At 40.4% G+C, this 21,895-nt stretch overlaps 1 protein-coding gene across 3 annotated transcripts in view; it reads left to right on the top strand.

The window, feature by feature from the left end:
- LOC103790211 (lanC-like protein 3) overlaps positions 1 to 21,895 on the top strand; it is a 132,389-nt gene that overhangs the window by 79,250 nt on the left and 31,244 nt on the right. The window lies entirely within an intron of this gene.

Here is a 21,895-nt window from a genome sequence, read left to right as displayed (position 1 = left end):
AGAAGTCCATTACATAATGGTAAAAGGATCGATACAACAAGAAGAGCTAACAATCCTAAACATATATGGACCCAATGCAGGAGCACCCAGATACATAAGGCAAGTTCTTAATGACTTACAAAGAGACTTAGACTCCCACACAATAATACTGGGGGAGACTTTAACACTCCACTGTCAATACTAGACAGATCAACCAGACAGAAAATCAACAAGGATATCCAGGACTTGAACTCAGACCTGTAACAAGCAAACCTGATAGACATTTACAGAACTCTCCACCCCAAATCGACAGAATATACATTCTTCTCAGTACCACATCACACCTGCTCAAAAATTGACCACATAATTGGAAGTAAAGCACTGCTCAGCAAATCCAAAACAACTGAAATCATAACAAACAGCCTCTCAGACCATAGTGCAATCAAGTTAGAACTCAGAATTCAGAAGCCAACCCAGAACCGCACAGCTTCATGGAAACTGAACAACTGACTCTTGAATGTTGACTGCATAAACAATGAGATGAAGGCAGAAATAAAGAAGTTCTTTGAAACCAATGAGAACGAAGACACAACATGCCATAATCTCTGGGACACATTTAAAGCAGTCTCTAGAGGAAAATATATAGCAATAAGTGCCCATATGAGGAGAATGAAGAGATCCAAAATTGACACCCTAGCATCAAAATTGAAAGAGCTAGAGGAGCAAGATCAAAAAAACTCAAAACCTAGCAGAAGACAAGAAATAACTAAGATCAGAGCTGAACTGAAGGAGATAGAGACACGAAAAACCCTACAAAAAATCAATAAATCCAAGAGCTGGTTTTTTGAAAAGATCAACAAAATAGAAAAACCACTAGCCAGACTGATAAAAAAGAAAAGAGAGAACAACCAAATAGATGCAATAGAAAATGATAAAGGGGAAATCACCACAGATTCCACAGAAATTCAAACCATCATCAGAGAATATTACAAACAACTCTATGCACAAAAACTAGTAAACATGGAAGAAATGGATAAATTCCTGGACTCCTGTGTCCCCCCAAGCCTAAACCAGGAGGAAGCTGAAACTATGAATAGACCAATAACAAGGTCAGAAGTCGAGGCAGCAATAAGAGCCTACCACACACAAAAAAAAGCCCAGGTCCAGATGGGTTCCCAGCTGAATTCTACCAGACACACAAAGAGGAGCTGGTACCATTCCTTCTGAAACTATTCCAAATAATCAAAAGAGAGGGAATCCTTCCCAAATCATTTTATGAGAACAACATCATTCTGATACCAAAACCCGGCAGAGACCCAACAAGAAAAGAAAACTTCAGGCCAATATCCATGATGAACATAGATGCAAAAATCTTCAATAAAATATTGGCAAGCCGATTGCAATAGCAAATCAGAAAACTTATCCATCATGATCAAGTAGGATTCATCCCAGGGATGCAAGGCTTGTTCAACATACACAAGTCTATCAACGTAATTCACCACATAAACAGAACCAAAAACAAAAACCACATGATTATCTCAATTGATGCAGAGAAGGCATTCAACAAAATTCAACAGCCATTTATGCTAAAAACCCTCAATAAACTCGGTATCGATGGAACGTATCTCAAAGTAATAAAAGTTATTTACGACAAACCAACAGCCAATATCATACTGAATGGGCAAAAACTGGAAGCATTCCCTTTGAAATCTGGCACTAGACAAGGATGCCCTCATTCACCACTCCTATTTAATATAGTACTGGAAGTTCTAGCCATAGCAATCAGGCAAGAAAAAGAAATAAAGGGCAAATAGGAAAGGTGGAAGCCAAATTGTCTCTATTTGCAGACAACATGATAGTATACCTAGAAGACCCCATCGCCTCAGCCCAAAAACTCCTGAAACTGATAAGCAACTTCAGCAAGGTCTCAGGATATAAAATCAATGTGCAAAAATCACAAACATTCCTCTACACCAATAACAGACTCAAAGAAAGCCAAATCAAGAACGAACTGCCATTCACAATTGCATATACAAAAAGAATAAAATACCTAGGAATACAACTCACAAGGAACGTAAGGGACCTCTTCAAGGAAAACTACAAACCACTGCTCAATGAAATAAGAGAGGACACAAACAGATGAAGAAACATTCCATGTTCATGGTTAGGAAGAATTAATATCATAAAAATGGCTATACTGCCCAAAGTAATTTACAGAATCAATGCTATACCCATCAAGCTACCATTGACTTTCTTCACAGAACTGGAAAAAACCACCATGAACTTCATATGGAACCAAAAGAGAGCCCGCATAGCCAAGTCAATTCTAAGCAAAAAGAACACAGCGGGGGGCATCACACTACTGGATTTTAAACTATACTACAAGGCTACAGTAATCAAAACAGCATGATACTGCTACCAAAACAGAGATATAGACCAATGGAACAAAACAGAGGCACTGGAGGCAACACAACATATCTACAAGCATACAATCTTTGATAAACCTGATAAAAACAAGCAATGGGGAAAGGATTCCCTGTTTAATAAATGGTGTTGGGAAAACTGGCTAGCCATGTGCAGAAAGCAGAAACTGGACCCCTTCCTGACACCTTACACTAAAATTAACTCCAGATGGATTAAAGACTTAAACATAAAACCTGGCACCATAAAAACGCTAGAAGGAAATCTAGGCAAAACCATCCAGGACATAGGAGTAGGCAAGGACTTCATGAACAAAACACCAAAAGCATTGGCGACAAAAGCCAAAATAGACAAATGGGACCTAATGAAACTCCACAGTGTCTGCACGGCAAAAGAAACAGTCACTAGAGTGAATCGGCAACCAACAGAATGGGAAAAAATTTTTGCAGTTTACCCATCTGACAAAGGGCTGATATCCAGAATTTACAAAGAACTCAAACAGATTTCAGGAAAAAAACAAACAAGCTCATTCAAAAATGGGCAAAGGATATGAACAGACACTTTACAAAAGAAGACATATATGAGGCCAACAATCATATGAAAAAATGCTCATCATCACTGGTCATTAGAGAGATGGAAATCAAAACCACATTGAGATACCATCTCATGCCAATTAGAATGGCGATCATTAAAAAATCTGGAGACAACAGATGCTGGAGAGGATGTGGAGAAAAAGGAACACTTTTACACTGTTGGTGGGAGTGTAAATTAGTTCCACCATTGTGGAAGACAGTGTGGCGATTCCTCAAGGCCTTAGAAATAGAAATTCCATTTGACCCAGCAATCCCATTACTGGGTATATATCCAAAGGACTATAATTTGTTCTAGTATAAGGACACATGCACACGAATGTTCATTGCAGCACTGTTTACAATAGCAAAGACCTGGAACCAACCCAAATGCCCATCGATGATAGACTTGATTGGGAAAGTGTGGCACATATACACCATGGAATATTATGCAGCAATCAGAAATGATGAGTTCGTGTCGTTTGTAGGGACATGGATGAATCTGGAGAACATCATTCTCAGCAAACTGTCACAACAGAAAATGAAATACTGCATATTCTCACTCATAGGCGGGTGATGAAAAATGAGAACACATGGACACAGGGAGGGGAGTACTAAACACTGGGGTCTATTGGGGGGAGAAGGGGAGGGCCAGCGGAGGGGGGAGCTGGGGAGGGATAGCCTGGGGAGAAATGCCAAATGTGAGTGAAGGGGAGAAAGGAAGCAAAACACACTGCCATGTGTGTACCTATGCAACTGTCTTGCATGTTCTGCACATGTACCCCAAAACCTAAAATGCAATAAAATATTAAAATAAATAAATAATAAAATTGTGCTTTAATGTATTAAATAGTCTATTTAATTTTTAATGCAGAACTAAGATAACAATTACTTAAAAAGGCATGGTTTTAATTATTGGGAGATCTGCTATAAAATACTCAGTTATTTCATGTTTTTTATTTCTACATTTATGTATATTTCTCTATTCATGGTGTTGTCATATTTTTCTTTTTGAATATTTATTCATAAGCCCCAAACACCATGTGAAAGGAGGGGAGAGGAGAAGATTAAAATATATAAATAAAAAGTCATTTTTAAATAAAGTATAAACTATTTCCCACTTACAAATATTACTCATTTTTATTGCTTTTTATATTTTTGTCATATTTAAGTCTCACGTGATCAACATCCTATTTTTGGAATAAAGCAGTGAATTCAGTTCTCTGAAACACACACACACACACACACACACACACACACACACACACACACACAGAGAGACACATGCCCATAGTTTTGTGGAATTTTAGAGACTAGAGAGACTGTTGAGGTTACAGAAGGAGTTTATTGTAGGTGTATACTGGCCCAGCTGGTTCCCTGACTGGGAAGAAAATTGCACAGCCCTAAAAGTGACAGGGCTTGGCTTTTTCTACATGTAGTACATGGTGGCGCTAAAACAAGTTTGCAGGTGTAGAGCAAAGGCAATTTATTAGGCAATGACAGGCACCTAACTTAGGCTTACATGACTGTTGTTATGCAACCCAGATATTCGCTATCTGTAGAGCTCAAGGATTCTAGCACCTTCTTATTCTAGCACTACCTTATCTATTGCCTTCTGCTACAGTACCCAGAAGGCTGGAGTCCTGCCCGCTTGGGTATTTCTTATGAACTTTGCTGTATTACAGAAGCTTACAGATATCAGCTATAGAGAACAAGAATAAAGGAATTTATAAACTTATAAAACTTGCAAAGCAGGATATCCCATGGGACAGGGAAGGACTCAGGGAAGTTTGCTTATAAAAGAAAAGTTTAATTTTTGCTTTTCTTTCCTGCATTAATTTTATTTTTATTAATTTTTCCTCTTCATTTCCTCTTTGGTGTACTGTATAAAGTAATACTTTTAATAGAATGTACCACTGTAATGGTCTTCTCTTTGAAGAGAGATAGTACTAAATTCAGTGTAGAAGAGAATACTGGGTAGGACAGATGTTTTTAATTGCCTTTATGTAAGTTGCACCTTGATTTTTCAGCCAAAGTTTTACTTTCTTTTGCTTTGGGATGGCTAATAGAGGATAGGCATGCTTTGAGGCTGCTCTACTTTAGTATCTCCAGTTAGGCAAAGTGCCAGGGCCTTTTTTTTTCTAGCCTTGGCACTTATGCCACTGTGTGACTGTGCCTGTTTTAGGTTGTTCCTCCTTTGGGGAATCTTACCAATATTTGGCTAGCCAGCCATCTTCTGGGGCTAGATAGGATGCCATGGTGGTCCTGACAAGGTTTAGACAGAATTTCTTGAAACTGATTTCAGGCCTTTGAGAGCTCGGCCTTGATATACCTCTGAATTACCTTGATGGAGGATGTAGCCTTTGTGCTTATTGAGGTGCTGTTGAGGTAACTTAATCTGTTTTACCCAGTTACTGTGGTTCCTGTTTTGGTTTACCTAAGGCAAAATTTACATAAGTTCTATGAGCCCATTGCCTCCAGGCAGCTCATGGGAGGGGGCAGTGATAGGTTTTTTTCCTGAGAGACAGGTCAATACTTAGTTAATGCCATTATTTGGGTGGTGGTATGCTTAGCTACTACTGCTTCTATGGTTGACTGTATGCTCAGAAACAAGAGAGGCAAGAGACATGGGAGGATTAAACAACTACCTAGAATAAGCACAAACCCTACTATTAGTGTTTTAAATCATTCAAAAGATGAGAACCAACCACCAAAGAGGGAGTCTGGTGACCATCCAGGTTTCCAAGGTTGAAATGGGACATTGGTCAACTTTTGCATTTTTGCAGTTATTTCCATGACAGCTTTTTTCATTATTATTAATTTCTAAGCAACGGTTAGTTAGGTTAAACTTTCCACATACGCCTCCTTCCTGGGCTAGGAGGCAATTTAAAGCTAGTTTGTTTTGGCAAATAGCATTTCTTAATTTTGTGGATTGTACAGCCAATAGATTTAAAGCTTGTGCAGTTTTATTGGTAATGATTTCTAGCACTGCTTGTAATCTTATGTGATTAACCATAGAAATAGGAGTACAGTATCCCAATGACCCGTCTTATGCCGAAGTAACTCCACCATAGTATTGAATAATTTTTAAGGTGGCCAATCAGTGTCTTTCCAGTCCCCTATTTTTATACCTCCTCTGATATTTACACTTTATTTTACTTTTGTTTTTTACTTTATTATAAACAGGGTATCCTAGAGTTTCTCCTAGCTGTAAAGGGAGTAAGAAGAAGGATGGTTTGATTTAGTAGGTCCCCCTCTATTGACTTATCCTGGACCTCAAACCAAGTTCTGGGCTCTAACTTGGGATTATAACACATATACAGTTGATTATTGCCTGGGTTACAAACTGAATTGTCTGGTTGTAAGTATGAGCCTCTAACTGTACACTGATAATATGTTTGATACAGCAAGTTTGTAACTACTGTATTCCCAATCCAAGTAGTTTGCAGGCAGTAAATACATTCTCTACTGGTTGCCCTTCCTTTTGTACAGATATTGAAGTTAATGGTAATAAAGTAAAAATTGACATTTCTATACCACTACACAGGGACAGAATGAATTTTCCACGGACATGAGGGGTGGCAAAGATGACAGCATAGTAATAGCATAGTTAACAATACTAAGATGGCAATTAGGCTTAAGATTTTTATCCACATTTACTTCTGATGACTCCTCAAGTTTCAGCCATGCTTGGAGTAGTCAGCCTCCAGTTGTGTGACTAGAGCAGGGCTATTGCTCTTGCCGGTAGCTTGTTTTTGTTGCAGCATCAGTCTAGTTGGGTGCTCTGGATCCTGCTTACTGGTCCACTTTTCCTGAACTGCTGCTGGCTTTAACCAGCTATGATGGATCCATGGACCAATGTCTGAAATTTTAACAGCAGTCGGGTGGACAACATTACAATACGGGGCCCATTCCATGTTGGCCCCACTGTGGCTGGATTCCACTTTTTGGCCCAGACTGAATTTCTGCGTTTCAAGGGATGCACAGGATCTGTTAGACTGAGAGGTAATTTTTCCCGAACCCAACTCTATATTTCTTGTATAATTATGGCTAAGGCCTGCATTTGCTTTCTCAGGGTTAATTCTCCTAGCTATCTGATGTCCCCATTAATTTGGGTTATGATTGTGGGTGGCCAGCCATACAGAATTTTATACGGCGAATACCCAGTTTGTTTGGAGGGGGTACACCTGACTCAGAGGAGGACCACTGGCAAGACCTGATTCTACTGCAGATGGGTTTACTGGCAGGATTTCTTTAATAGCTGCTTGAGCATTTGATTTATACACTCAACTTTTTCTGAGCTCTATGAGTGATAGGCAGTATGCACTTTCCAGTTTATTTTTAACAGCTGTCATAGGTTTTGGACAACATTGGCCCCAAATGCTGGGCCATTATTTGATCCTATAGTTGAATGTAGCCCAATTCTGGAGATAATGTCTATTAGTAATATTCTAGTTATTTCTCATGCCTTTTCTGTCCTGGTGGAGAAAGTCTCTACCCAACCTGGGTAGGTACAAACACTAACATATAGCGATAGTCTCCTGCATGGGGCAGCTTTGTAAAATCTACAAGGAAATTTTCAGAAGGTGCTGCTCCTACTTCTTGAATTCCTGGGGGCTGGGTTGGCTCCTTCTGTTTGTTGTTTTGGGTGCAGGTTAAGCATTGTTCACAAATGACTTGAGAGATGACAGTGAGCCATGGCACATAGAAGTGGTATCCTAAGTGGCGTCTTAACAGTGCTTCTCATGCTGTCTTTTCCATATGAGTTTCTTGGTGGAATTGTTTTACAAATCTAGGGGCTACTACTTCAAGAATGGCTAACTTCCCATCTGCAAACTTCTACCATCTTCCTTTAGTATAGCTCCCAGTTTCCTGAGCAAACCAGGCCTTTTCATTTGGAGAATAATTTGAAACACAGTGCCTTTGGGAGGATGGTCATGGCACAGACAGCCTTTGTATCCTTTATGCTGGATTCGGGGAGCCCACCCAAGGCTGCCCACTTAGCCTCCTTGTCTGCTTTTCTATTTCCTTTAGCTTCTGGTGTTACTGCTTTCTGGTGGCCTTTACACTGCATCATGACTCCTTCTTTTGGTTCCCATAGTGCATCTAAAAGCAGCAAAATTTCTTCTGGATACTTTATATATATATATTTGTTCCTTGGGCTGTCAAGAGCTCTCTCTCTCTTTTTTTTTTTGAGATGGAATTTCGCTCTTGTTACCCAGGCTGGAGTGCAATGGTGCGATCTCGGCTCACTGCAACCTCCGCCTTCTGGGTTCAGGCAATTCTTCTGCCTCAGCCTCCCGAGTAGCTGGGATTACAGGCATGCACCACCATGCCCAGCTAATTTTTTGTATTTTTAGTAGCGACAGGGTTTCACCATGTTGACCAGGATGGTCTCGATCTGTTGACCTCATGATCCACCCGCCTCGGCCTCCCAAAGTGCTGGGATTACAGGCGTGGGCCACCGCGCCTGGCCAAGAGCTCTCTTTTTTATAGATACTCCTCTGCATATGCAGGGTGGCAAATGCATATTTAAAGTACTTGTATATGTTGGCTTTTTTGCCCTTTGCCAGTAATAATGCTTTGGTTAAAGCTGTTCATTCTGCTTTCTGGCCTGATGTTCCTATTGGCAAGCATTGGGCCTCTAATACTGAGTCCAAAGTTACTACTGCACATCCAGCCCTCTGATTTCCTGCCTTTGTGAATCTGCTCCCATTACTGATGTATTCTACATCTGGGTCCTGGAGAGGGAGATCTGTAAGATCCTTTGGCTAGATACTTTATCTATTGTTTCTATGCAGTCATAGAGTGGGGCCCCCAGTTCTATGGGAAGCCAGGTGGCTGGGTTGAGGGTTTTTACAGTCTCTAGACTTATGTGGGAATTCTTGCATAAGATCCCTTGAAATTGAATCACTTTTGGATTTGACAACCAATGGTGTCCTCTTTGATCCATTAAGGTTAGGACTGAGTGTGACACTTGAACAGTTAAATGCTTGCCAGGGTTAGTTTATCTGCTTCTTTTACCAGCATGGCCATGGTGGCTAACACCTTAAAACAGGGGGGCCATCCTTATGCATCTAGTTGCTTGCATAAGTAGGCTACCAGGCAGTGTCAAGATCCTAGGACTTGGGCTAGGACTCCAATGGCCATTCCCCTTTGCCTGTGTATGTACAGGAAGAAAGGCTTGGCCATGTCTGGTAGTCCCAAAGCAGGGGCCTCACTTCAGTCCTGCTTAACTTGTTTAAATGCCCTCTCCTGTTCAGTTCCCCAAAGAAAGGGTTCCTTCCCCCGCATTTAGTGTCTTCATACAAGGGCTTTGAGTGAGAAGTTTGGAATCCAGATATGGCAGAACCCGTTGCCTCTATAAATTCTCTTATGTGTTGCCTGCAAGTTGGGGTTGGAAGGTTACAGATGGCCTTTATCTGGGGTAACCCTAATTTCTGCTTCCCTTGACTTAGGTGAAACCCCAGGTAACTAACTCTACTTAAACAGACTTGGGCCTTTTTTCTTGACACTTTATATCCTGCCTTTCATAACAGGTGGAGTAATCTTTGTGTCCCTAGATGGCAATCTTTGCAGGTAGGGGCTGCTAGCAAAAGATCATCCACATACTACAATAGAACACGCTCCTTGTTGGGAGGAGTGTAAGCTTTAAGGTCTGTTAGTAATACTTCCCCAAAGATTGTAGGAGAGTTCTTAAACCCTTGCAGAAGTTTGGTCTAAGTGAGCTAAAAATTTCCTCACTGGAAGGCAAATAATGGTTGACTTATTGGTGCCAGGCAGAGGCAGAAAAAGGCATCTTTTAGATTTATGAATGTAAACCAGGCTGCACTTGCCAGAATAAGAGTTATGGATGTATAGGAGTTTGGCATTACTGGGTGAATAGTGACTGTAGCCCCATTTACAACTTGAAAGTTTTTCACTGGTCTATAGTCATATACTCCTCCAATTGGTGTTGACTTTCTCACTGGTAGAAGTGGAGTATTCCAGGGTGATTGACATGCTACTTGTATACCATGCTTTTGGAGTTGCTCTATATGCTCCCATATATACCTAACAGATTCTTGGGGCAAAGGGTACTGATGAAGCCAGACAAGGGTGGCACCTGGTTTTAGCTCTACTACCACTGGGCCATGGTTTACAGCCAGCACAAGTGGGTTATTTTCAGCCCAGACTTCTGGAAATTCATCTATTAGCCTGATTAGTATGGTTTCTTCTTCTGGGGTTAAGGGATAATCTGGCTCTTGCATTCCCCTAGTGTGTAGCCTCCACTCCTTAGCCTGTGGCACAGTTAGAGGTAGTACCATTGCTGCTGGCCAGGTGAGATCTAAAGTTACATTACCTTCTGGTTTGAAGGAAATCTGAGCCTGCAGCTTTTGGAGTAGGTCTCTTCCTACCAGGGGAACCAGATAATTTGGGAGGTACAAGAACTCATGCTGGACTTCCCATCCTTCTACATCACACCTCTTTGACCAGCAGAGGGTCCTTTTCTCTGCCACTCCTGTGGCTCCAATTATAGTAGCATACATTTTAGTTAATGGTCCAATTGGTTGAGTTACTACTGAGTGTTTAGCATCTGTGTCTACTATAAAATTTATTTCTTGGCCCCCTACTTCTATCCTGATCGTAGGCTCCTGGGGGCCTAGAGAAATAGTGCCCAGTCTGTCTTACTCTTCATAGCATTCAGCCCCTGGCATGGCAATTAGGTCAGCTTCTTGAGCCCTTCTCTGGATTTCATTGCTGTCACTGCCACCCCTTTCTGGGCACTCATTTTCCCAGTGTCCTTTCTTTTTGCATATTGCACATTGGTCTCTCTCTAGTCTGGTCAGTTTTAGAAGTTCTCTTGGGTTAAACCTCTCCCTTTCCCATGACCTTGGCCATGTCCTCTTGCTGCATTTGCCCCGCTTTCTGTGAGAGCCATGGCCAGCAGACCTGCTTTTCTTTTAAGCTTTTAATCTGCTTCATTTTTGGCCTCCCTTTTGGCCTCCTCCTCACAGTTAATGAACAATTTGTGGGCCACCTGTATGAGCTGAGTGGCCGTCATGCCTTTAAACTCTTCTATCTTTCAGAGTTTCCATTTAAGTCTTTTATTGCCAGACTCACAGGGTTTCTTCCTTAAGTTTCTATTTTATTTGCACTCTCTCTCTTCTTCTTTGATTAACTTAGCTGTTTCACTTGCTGTTATACTAGCTTAGCACCTTATTTTTATACAGTTTGCCCTATCTCAGCTGCTTAGTCTGGCAACTCCCACACAAAGCTGCACAGCCAGCTCTCCCTTGTCTTTCGGGTTAGTAGTTTAACTCTATCTATTCCTGATTTTCCTTTTAAACTTTTCCTTTGTTTCTGAAGTTCCAGGCAAAGCTGATTTTGTTTTTTCATGCTGGGCTCGACTGGAGCTACAAGCATTTTGCAATAATCCACCAGACAGGGCTGTAGCCATGTGGGTCAGGTTTGAATTATATTCAGCCATGAGTTAATATAAGGGAATTTGTCTGGATGCCCTGACTGTCCTCCCACCCTGGTCACCACCTTAGAGACATGGCCAATTGTTTCCTTATCTGTGGTTCCTTCATCTGGCCATTCGACACCAAAAGGCCATTCTAGCTCACAAAGAAAGAGTTCTTAACATTTGAGGAGACCACTTTACACCATATTCCCCAGAAAATTCTTTCTTGAAATTGTTTAGCATGCACTCCAATGGAGTTGGTTTAGTGCTTTTCCTCCCACCTCTTCCCTTACGATGCACATTCAACCTTTTGTTTTGGGCTGGTTAAACCATCCCACTGATCCAAGTAGGAGGGGGTATTTCAGGTCCTTCTTGGCATTCGAGAGCCTGTTACACCTCTCAACAATACCTAGATTGTGGGGGCACCTCCTTAAGCCATATGCGGATCACCCCTAGTTATGTCTGGCTCCACATTTTGCTCAGAGCATACAGTCTACACTAAGGGACTTGGGGCTCCCACATGTCACTCCCTGCATTGGCTCCTCTCAGAGCCATCTCTTTCATGCACTTTGACACACCTCTCCTTCCCAGTTTTCCACTCCTGCTGCAGGGCTTCCTTACTAAGTTGGCCTAGCAAGCCACCCTTGCTTCCAGTGTTGGTGGGTATGTGAGTTTCATTCAAATAGGCGAGCCACCCTTACTTCCCCCAGCCCTACTGGGTCAGATTAGTAATCACATCCCTGAAGCTGATCAGGGATAGGTGAGTTTCACTTGAATCAACCAGCTGCCCTCACTTCCCCTAGCCCCCTGCTAGGTTGGGTTACTAGTCACTTCCCCAGAAGGTGATTGAAACTCTTTACCTCCTTTCCCTTTTTCTTTCTTTTTTTTTATTGCATTTTAGGTTTTGGGTTACATGTGCAGAGCATGCAATACAGTTGCATAGGTACACACATGGCAGTGTGTTTTGTTTGCTTTCTCCCCTTCACCCACATTTGGCATTTCTCCCCAGGCTATCCCTCCCCACCTCCCCCTCCCACTGGCCCTCCCCTTTTCCCCCCAATAGACCACAGTGTTTAGTACTCCCCTCTCTGTGTCCATGTGTTCTCATTTTTCGTCACCTGCCTATGAGTGAGAATATGCGGTGTTTCATTTTCTGTTCTTGCCAGTTTGCTGAGAATGATGTTCTCCAGATTCATCCATGTCCTTACAAACGACACGAACTCATCATTTAGAATGGCGATCATTAAAAAATCTGGAGACAACAGATGCTGGAGAGGATGTGGAGAAAAAGGAACACTTTTACACTGTTGGTGGGAGTGTAAATTAGTCCAACCATTGTGGAAGACAGTGTGGCGATTCCTCAAGGCCTTAGAAATAGAAATTCCACTTGACCCAGCAATCCCATTACTGGGTATATATCCAAAGGACTATAAATCGTTCTACTAAAAGGACACATGCACACGAATGTTCATCGCAGCACTGTTTACAATAGCAAAGACCTGGAATCAATCCCTTTTTCTTTTCCCTTCTTTAAACCTCAAATGTCTTACTGTGGTTCCTGAAGCATGTTGATCCGAATGTCATTCTGCAGCCTCTTCCTAGTTCCATTCCACTGTCCAGGGAGGGCACCAGGGCTCCAGAGAGCCAATCTCCTTGTTGGGAGAAGCCTCTTTGTGGTGCCTAAGGTTTCAGGTCTCCCTTGGCCTGGGGCCCTAGCTCCCCCACAGGCAAAGGGGACAGCAACCCTGTAGTCTCTAGTTCCCGGCCAATGCACCAGAAATGCTATAGAATTTTAGAGACTGGAAAGACTGTTGAGGTACAGAAGGAGTTTATTTTAGGTGTATACTGGCCCAGCTGGTTGCCTGACTGGGAACAAAATGACTAAGCCCTAGCAAAGACAGGGCTTGGCTTTTTATACATGAAATACACAGTGGCACTAAAACAAGTTTGCAGGTGTAGAACAAAGGCAATTTATTAAGCAATGATAGGCACCTAACTTAGGCTTACATGTGACTGTTGCTATGCAACCCAGATATTCACTATCTGTAGAGCTCAAGGATTCTAGCACGGGCCTTATCTATTGCCTTCTGCTACAGTACCCAAAAGGTTGGAGTCCCGCCTGCTTGGGTATTTCTTATGACCTTTGCTGTGTTACAGAAACTTAACGGTTATCAGCTATAGAGAACAAGATTACAAGAATTTATAAAATTATAAAACTTTCAAAGCAGGATACAAACCCACAGGCAGAGGAAGGACTCAGGGAATTTTGCTTATAAAAGAAAAATTAAATTTTTGCTTCTCTTTTCTGCATTAACTTTATTATTTTTTCCTCTTTAATAGTTCACACTATATTATTTGTATGACATTCATTCCTGTGAATACTGCTGTTGCTCCCCTGGAAAGATATAGAACCTTCTTTTTCTGAAGGGTAATCAAATTTCACTACCATTGTAGGTGAGTTAATGAAACTGAGCACTATCTGCATATTTGGGGAAAATGTTCTCTTTGCCATTTTACTGAATATGGTGCTTTTTTTTTGTTTTTTTGTTTTTTTTCTGTTACCAAGCCAGATTCATGCCAGTCGGTTTGTTTATCAAACCCAATTTTAGGACACAGGCTCTGACACACTAAGTGTTCTGAAGGAATAACTAGACAAAATATTAAATATCAAGCATGTTTTGCCAAATTTGCGACATATAATTGCTAAATCTGTAGTGTAAAACACAGACTCTGTCCTTAACCTCCACCCTCAATCAAGCTTTATTGTCAAAGCCAAGTACGTAAGTGGTTTTTTCCCCACTCCCTTTTTTCTTCACACTTCCAAATGTTTTTCCAACCATGCCTGAGTTTTTCTTCTTACCCATTAATGCTGCACTACTTAGTCTTGTAAGGTGTTTCTTGCCTCATTGTATTCCCTCTGGGAAGTATCAGAATAATGTAAGATAGAAGTAGAATATGTACACAAAGGAGGATAATTGTGGTGGTAATCATTAATGATGCTATTATAACAATTACATAAATGCAGAGGTCAGAAGTAGCAAAATTAATCTAGATTGAGTTAGAGTTCACTGAACACCCAGTAATCGATTTGAAAATGGTTCTATTATAATGAAAAGTTTTGAAAAATATTGAATACATAAAAATATAAAACCTGGCATGGAAAGAAGCCATATGAAGGCTAAAGAGTGAAGAATTCAAAATTATTTCACCAACAACTGGTAATTAGTCTCTTTGAAAAAGAGGTCTCCTGAAACATTTTTAGTGTGAGGTAATCTTCCTCCACTCCTTGTTGAGATCTTTTACAGAGGACATAGTTTCTGTTCACTTTTGGGTAATAGAGAGTCCCATGATCACTTTAGTTTGCAAATACAATCTCAATTTATTATTAGAATGGCCTGCTGAAATACATTAATCAAAACCCCAAACTTGATTTAGCATTAAATCTTCATTATCAAAACATGTTATTTACTTCATATATATATATATATATATATATATATATATATATATATATATACTATGTACCCACAAAAAGAAACATTTTAAAAATTTACAATAACGAAAAAAAACTTTGTAGCTCCAGCCTGATCCAGGTCAGACATGTAAAGGCGAGTCCTTCTTTAACAGGGCTGCCTCCTTTCTGGGGCTATTTTTACATTTGATTAGGCTGAGGGGTTCAAGAGATATAAAATTGGTCCCACTTTGTTTTCCTTGTAAATTCAGCAATTGGAAAAGGGGGTCTGTTTCACCTTTACTGTGGTGTCTCAGTATCTGTTATATTTGGTACCTCACTTAATTTTTATGAAAAGGCAGTTCCATTACAACACTGGGTTACTATGTGCTGCCAGGCTTGGCCGGGAGGTTGAGATAGTGTGAACAACAGTCAGATGGCTGGTCAAAAACTGTTAGAAACTTCAGTCTTATCACAGGCATATATTAATGGTGTTGTGTGAGATCTAAATAGCTCCTAATTATATTTCACTGTACATTATTTTACTAATATCACTATTTTTATAATTTATTGAATGTCTACTATGGCCCATCATTTTCTAGGTGTTCATATATTTATTAAATGAATACAATAACACATAGTAGTAAGTGCAAGCTTTATTTTTAAGGGGAGGGAACCACTGGTACAAAGTTTAAATCATTTACTAAGGCCACAAAATTAGTTAAGTAATTAATAAAGCTGGGATTTCAAACTTATATTGTCTGAAATTGATAGAATGTACAGATTGCTACATAATTACCAATAAGTGAGGATGACAAGCACTGCTAATTGCCTTTTATTTGTATTTCCAGACTTTACCTCTGGGCTGCTGAACACTTCTCATCCTTCTTTTTTTTTTTTTTTTCAAATTAAGTTCCAGGGTACATGTGCACAACATGCAGATTTGTTACATAGTTATACATGTGCCATGTTGGTTTGCTGCATCTATCACCCTGTCATCTACATTAGATATTTCTCCTAATGCTATACCTCCCTTACGCCTTCACCTGATGACAGGCCCCAGTGTGTGATGTTCCCTTCCCTGGGTCCATGTGGTCTCATTGTTCAACTCCCACTTATGAGAACATATGGTATTTGGTTTTCTGTTCTTGTGTTAGTTTGCTGAGAATGATGGTTTCCAGCTTCATCCATGTCCCTGTAAAGGACATAAACTCATTCCTTTTTCATTGCTGCATAGTATTCCATGGTGTATATGTGCCACATTTTCTTTGTCCAGTCTATCATCAGTGGGCATTGGGTTGGTTCCAGGTTTTTGCTTTTGTGAACAGTGCCATAATAAACATACGTGTGTATGTGTCTTTATAATGAAATGACTGATAATCCTTTGGGTATATACCCAGTAATGGGATTGCTGGGTCAAATGGTATTTCTAGTTCTAGATCCTTGTGGAATTGCCACACTGTCTTTTACAATGGTTAAAATAATTCAAACTCCCACCAACAGTGTAAAAGCATTCTCATTTCTCCAAATCCTATCCAGCATCTGTTGTCTCCTGATTTTTTAATGATCACCATTCAAATGGGTGTGAGATGGGATCACAATGTGGTTTTGATTTGCATTTCTCTAATGACCAGTGATGAGGTTTTTTTTTTGGTATGTTCATTGGCTGGATAAATGTCTTTTTGAAAAGTGTCTGTTTACATATTTTGCCAACTTGTTGATGGGGTTGTTTGTTTCCTTCTTGTAAATTTGTTTCAGTTATTTGTAGATTCTGGATATTAGCCCTTTGTCAGATGGGTAGATTGCAAAAATTTTCTCATTCTATTGGTTTCCTGTTCACTCTAATGATAGTTTCTTTTGCTGTGCAAAAGCTCTTTAGTTTAATTAGATCCTATTTGTCTATTTTGGCTTTTGTTGCCATTGCTTTTGGTGTTTTAGTCATGAAGTCCTTGCCCATGCCTATGTCCTGAATGATATTGCCAAGGTTTTGTACTAGAGTTCTTATGATTATATGCCTTACGTTTAAATCTTTAGCCCATCTGGAGTTAATTTTTGTATAGGGTGTAAGGAATGGATTCAGTTTCAGCTTTCTGCATATGGCTAGCCAGTTTTCCCAACACCATTTAATAAATAGGGAATCCTTTCCTCATTGCTTCTTTTTGTCAGGTTTGATCAAGTGACTGTAGATGTGAGATATTATTTCTGAGGCCTCCCATTGGTCTATATATCTGTTTTGGTACCAGCACCATGTTGTTTTGGTTACTGTTACTTTGCTGAAGTTGCTTATCAGTTTAAGGAGATTTGGGGCTGAGACAATGGGGTTTTTTAAATATACAATCATGTCATTTACAAACAGAGACAATTTGGCTTCCTACTTTTTTAGTTGAATACACTTCTTTCTCTTGCCTGATTGCCCTGGCCAAAACTTTCAATACTAGGAGAGGTGAGAGAGGGCATCCTTGTCTTGTGCCAGATTTCAAAGGGAATGGTTCCAGTTTTTGCCCATTCAATATGATATTGGCTGTGGGTTTGTCATAAACAGCTCTTACTATTTTGAAATATGTTCCATAAATACCTAGTTTATTGAGAGATTTTAGCAAAAGGGGCTGTTGAATTTTGTAGAAGGCCTTTTCTGCATCTATTGAGATAATTATGTAGTATTTGTCATTGGTTCTGTCTATGTGATAGGTTATGTTTATTGATTTATGTATGTTGAACCAGCCTTACATCCCAGGGGTGAAGGTGACTTGATCGTGATGGATAAGCTTTTTGATGTGCTGTTGGTTTTGATTTGCTAGTGTCTCTACCAGGTTTTGGTATCAGGATGATGCTGGCCTCATAAAAAGAGAGAGTATTGCCTCTTTTTCTATTGTTTTGAGTAGTTTCAGAAGGAATGATATCAGCTTTTCTTGATACCTCTGGTTGAATTCAGCTATGAAGCCATCTGGTCCTGGACTTCTTTTGGTTGGTAGGCTATTAATTGCTGCCTCAATTTCAGGCCTTGTTATTGGTATATTCAGGGATTCAATTTCTTCCTGGTTTGGTCTTGGGAGTGTGTAAGTGCCCAGGAATTTATCCATTTCTTCTAGATTTTCCAGTTTGTTTGCATGGAGGTGTTTATCAGTATTCTCTGATGGTAGTTTGTATTTCTGTGGGATCGGTGGTGATATCCTCTTTATCATTTATTGTTGCATCTATTTGATTCTTCTCTCTTTTCTTCTTTATTAGTCTGGCTAGTGGTCTATCTATCTATCTATTTTGTTGATCTTTTCAAAAAAACCAGATCCTGGATTCATTGATTTTTTGAAGAGTTTTTTGTGTCTCTATCTCTTTCAGTTCTGTTTGTAGTTATTTCTTGTCTTCTGCTAGCTTTTGAATTTGTCTGTTCTTGCTCCTCTAGTTGTTTTAATTGTGACATTTGGGTGTCCATTTTAGATATTTCTTCATTTCTCTTATGGGCATTTATTGCTATAAATTTCCCTCTACACACTGCTTTAAATGTGTCCCAGAGATTCTGGTATGTTGTGTCCTCATTCTCATTGGTTTCAAATAACATATTTATTTCTGCTTCATTTCATTATTTATCCTGTAGTCATTCAGGAACAGGTTGTTCAGTTTCCATGTAATTGTGCGGTTCTGAGTGAGTTTCTTAATCCTGAGTTCTTGTTTGATTGCACTGTGGTCTGAGAGAATGTTATGATTTCTGTTCTTTTGCATTTGCAGAGGAGTGTTTTACTTCTAATTTTGCGGTTGATTTTAGAATAAGTTTGATGTGGTGCTGAGAAGAATGTATATTTTGTGGATTTTGGGTGGAGAGTTCTGTAGATGTCTATTAGGTCCGTTTGGTCCAGATGTGAGTTCAAGTTCTGGATATCCCTGTTAATTTTCCATCTGGTTGATCTGTCTAATATTGACAGTGCAGTGTTAAAGACTCCCACAATTATTGTGTGGGAGTCTCATTCTCTTTGTAGGTCATTAAGAACTTGCTTTATGTATCTGGGTGCTCCTGTATTGTGTGCATATATATTTAGGATAGTTAGCTCTTCTTGTTGCATTGATTCCTTTACCATTATGTAATGCCCTTCTTTGTCTCTGTTGCTCTTTGTTGGTTAAAGTCTGTTTTATCAGAGACTAGGTTTGCAACCCCTGCTTTTTTTGCTTTCCATTTGCTTGTTAAATCTTCCTATATCCCTTTACTTTGAGTCTATGTGTGTCTTTGCATGTGAGATGGGTCTCCTGAATACAGCACACCTATAGGTGTTGACTCTTCATCCAATTTGCCAGTCTGTGTCTTTGAATTAGGGCATTTATCTCATTTACCTTTAAGGTTAATATTGTTATGTGTTAATTTGATCCTGCCATTATGATGCTAGCTCATTATTGATTTTACCCATTAATTGATGCAGTTTCTTCATAGTATTGATGGTCTTTACAATTAGGTATGTTTTGGCAGTGGCTGGTACTGGTTGTTCCTTTCCATGTATGTTTAGTGTTTCCTTCAGGAGGTCTTGTAAGGCAGGCCTGGTGGTGACAGAATCTCTTAGCAGTTGCTTGTCTGTAAAGGATTTTATTTCTCCTTCGCTTATGAAACTTAGTTTGCCTTGATATGAGATTCTGAGTTGAAAATTCTTTAAGACTGTTGAATATTGGCCCACACTCTCTTGTGGCTTGTAGGGTTTCTGCAGAGAGAACCACTTTGAGTCTGATGGCCTTCTTTTTGTGGATAACCCAACCTTTCTCTCAGGCTGCCCTTAGCATTTTTTTCTTCAATTATCTTGAATCTGATGATTATGTGTCTTGGGGTTGTTCTTTTTCATTAGTATCTTTGTGGTGTTGTCTGTATTTTCTAAATTTGAATGTCAGCCTGCCTTGCTAGGTTGGGGAAATTCTCCTGGATAATATCCTGAAGAGTGTTTTCCAACTTGGTTTCATTTTTCCCATCACTTTCAGGTACACTGATCAAATGTAGATTCTGTCTTTTCATGTAATCCCATATTTCTTGGAGCCCTTATGCATTTCTTTTCACTGTTTTTTCTCTGTTCTTGTCTTCTTGCCTTATTTCATCGAGTGGATCTTCAATTTCTGATATAATTTCTTCCGCTTGATTGATTTGGCTATTGAAACTTGTGTATGCTTCACAAAGTTCTCATGCTGTGTTTTTCATCTTCATCATGTTGTTCATGTTCTTCTCTAAATTGGATATTCTAGATAGCATTTTGTCTAAACTTTTTTCAAGGTTCTTAGCTTCCTTGTATGGGGTTAGAGCATGCTACTTTAGTTTGGAGAAGTTTGCCCACCTTCTGAAGCCTGCTTCTATCAATTTTGTTCCCCTGCTGCCAGGGAGTTGTGATCCCTTGGAGTAGAAGAGGCATTTGGTTTTTGGAATTTTCAGCCTTTTCGCACTGGTTTCTTCCCATCTTCATGGATTTATCTATGGGGATTTATCTACCTTTGGTCTTTGAAGTGAGTGACCTTCGGATGGGTTCTCTGAGTTGATGTCCTTTCTGGTGATATTCAAACTATTTCTATTTGTTAGTTTTCCTTCTAACCGTCAGGCGCCTCTGCTGCAGGTCTGCTGCAGGTTGCTGGAGGTTCACTCCAAATCCTACTTGCCTGGGAATCACTAGAGGGGGATGCAGATCAGCAAAGATTGCTGCCTTTCTTCTTCTGGTAGCTTCATCCCAGAAGTGTACCTGCCAGATGCCAGCCAGAACTCTCCTGTATGAGGTATCTGTCAATCCCTACTGGGAGGTGTCTCCCAGTCAGGATGCATGGGGGTCAGGAAGCTACTTGAGGAGGCTGTCTGTGCCTTATCAGAGATCGAACACTCTGCTGGGACATCTGCTGCTCTCTTCAGAGCTGCCAGGTAGGGATGCTTAAGTCTGCTGAAGCTGTACCCACAACCTCCCCTTTTGCCAGGTGCTCTGTACCAGGTAGGAGGGGGCTTATTTATAAGCCACTGATGGGCTGCTACCTTTCTTCAGAGATGCCCTGCCCTATGAGAAGGGAGTCTAGTGACAGTCCGCCTGCAGCAGCCTTGTTGTGCTGCCATGGGTTCTGCCCAGTTCGAAATTCCTGGCAACTTCATTCACACTGTGAAGTTAAAGCTCTCTACTCGAGCCTCAGCAATGGCACATGCTCTTCCCTCCACCAAGCTTGAATGTCCCAGGTCTAGCTCAGACTGCTGTGCTGGCTACCAGAATTTTAAGCCAGTGGATCTTAGCTTGCTAGTCTTCATGGAGTTAGGACTTACTGAGCCAGATAGCTTGGCTCCCTGGCTTCAGCCCCCTTTCCAGGGGAGTGAATGATTCTGTCTCATTTGAGTTCCAGGCATCACTGGGGTATGAAAAAAATACTGCTGAGGCTAGCTTAGTGTCTTCCCAAATGGCCACCCAGTTTAGTGCTGGAAACCCAGGGCCCTGGTGTTATAGGTACTGTAGGGAATCTCCTGGTTTGCGGTTGTGAAGACTGTGGGAAAAGCATAGTATCTGGGCTGAAGTGCAGGGGACAGTCCCTAATGGCTTCCCTTGGCTAAGAGAGGAAGTTCCCCTAGCACCTTGAGCTTTCTGGGAGAGGCAATGCCCCACCCTGCTTCACCTGACCCTCCTTTGGCTGTACCTACTGTCTAACCAGTCCCAATGAGATGACCATGTACCTTAGAAATGTGATCACCTGCCTTTTGCATCGATCTCACTGTTACTTACACAATGGTGCTGTTCCTATTCAGACATGTTGCCAGCAATCCTCCACCCTTTTATTCTTTTGGCATTTCCTTTCTCTTCACCTTGAGACTTAATATTTCAGATTTAGAAGCATTTACAAACAACACAAAGTTAACATTTGGTAAAGCAGGATCTCAATACTAAAAGAGAAAAAAATGTATAAGACCATTATGTAAACAAAGTATCAGTGAAGATTTCTGGTATGTAAAATTAAAAAAAATTATTTTGTTATAACCAGTTCAAAAGATGCCATTTTTCAACCATCTGTTGTGCTGTAAATATGTCCTTGTTTTATAGCAGTAACCAT

Source organism: Callithrix jacchus, chromosome X, assembly GCF_049354715.1.
Source record: "Callithrix jacchus isolate 240 chromosome X, calJac240_pri, whole genome shotgun sequence".
Classification (NCBI taxonomy): Eukaryota; Metazoa; Chordata; class Mammalia; order Primates; family Cebidae; genus Callithrix; species Callithrix jacchus.
The sequence above is the reverse complement of the archived record's forward strand: the minus strand, read 5'-3'. Positions and strand labels throughout refer to the sequence as shown.